The sequence below is a fragment of the Chrysochloris asiatica genome, unplaced genomic scaffold (genome assembly GCF_000296735.1).
Source record: "Chrysochloris asiatica unplaced genomic scaffold, ChrAsi1.0 scaffold00104, whole genome shotgun sequence".
Taxonomy (NCBI): domain Eukaryota; kingdom Metazoa; phylum Chordata; class Mammalia; order Afrosoricida; family Chrysochloridae; genus Chrysochloris; species Chrysochloris asiatica.
In genome coordinates, this window is record NW_006408622.1 from 9,534,107 (window position 1) to 9,534,986 (window position 880).

Consider the following 880-nt stretch of genomic DNA (forward strand, 5'->3'; position numbering starts at 1 on the left):
TTGTCTCTTTGAATGACCACCTCTTGGTCTATATACAGGTTCCTCCTGAGCACAGTTAAGTGTTCTAGAATACACATTCTTCATAGCTTGCTATGATCCACACTTTCAAAACCTTTGCATTTTCAATAAAGCACAAGTAAATCTGGTAGTCTCTACTTTCAGCCAAGATCCATCTGACATCAGCATTGTTACCCGTAGTTTTGCATCCCCTTCTGAATTCAGTTTGAATATCTGGTAGTTTGATGTTGATATACTGTTACAGATATTTTTAAATTATATTCAGAAAAATTATACTTGAATGTGATATTAATGATATTTTTTATGATTTCCACATTCCATTGAGTCACCTCTCTTTAGAATGGCTCAAATATGGATCTTTTCCAATCAGTTGTCCAGGTAGCTGTCTCCCAAATTTCTTAGTATAGATGAGTGAGTACCTCCAGTGCTGCATCAGTTTGTTAGAAGATTTCAGATCATTTTCCATCAATCCTTGGACCCTTATTTTTGACCAATGCCTTCAGTGCAGCTCAGACTTCTTCCGTCAGTACCAGTGGCTCCTGATCATATTCTACCTCTTGCAATGGTTGAACATCAACCATTTCTTTTTGGTATAGTGACTGTGTGTGTATACCTTCCATCTTCTTTATTTTGTCCAAGTTGAGAACTTGAATTTTTTTTTTCAGTTCTTTCAGATTGAGGAATGCTGAGCGTGTTCTTCCCTTTCAGTTTTCTAACTCCATGTCTTTGCACATTTCACTACAATGCTTGACTTTGTCTTCTTGAGTTGCCCTTTGTTTTTTATAAAGGTATTTGTAATGAATATGTAATTGTTCTTGCAAAATTCTATCACACAATGTCTAGTATCATTTCTATTACAAAG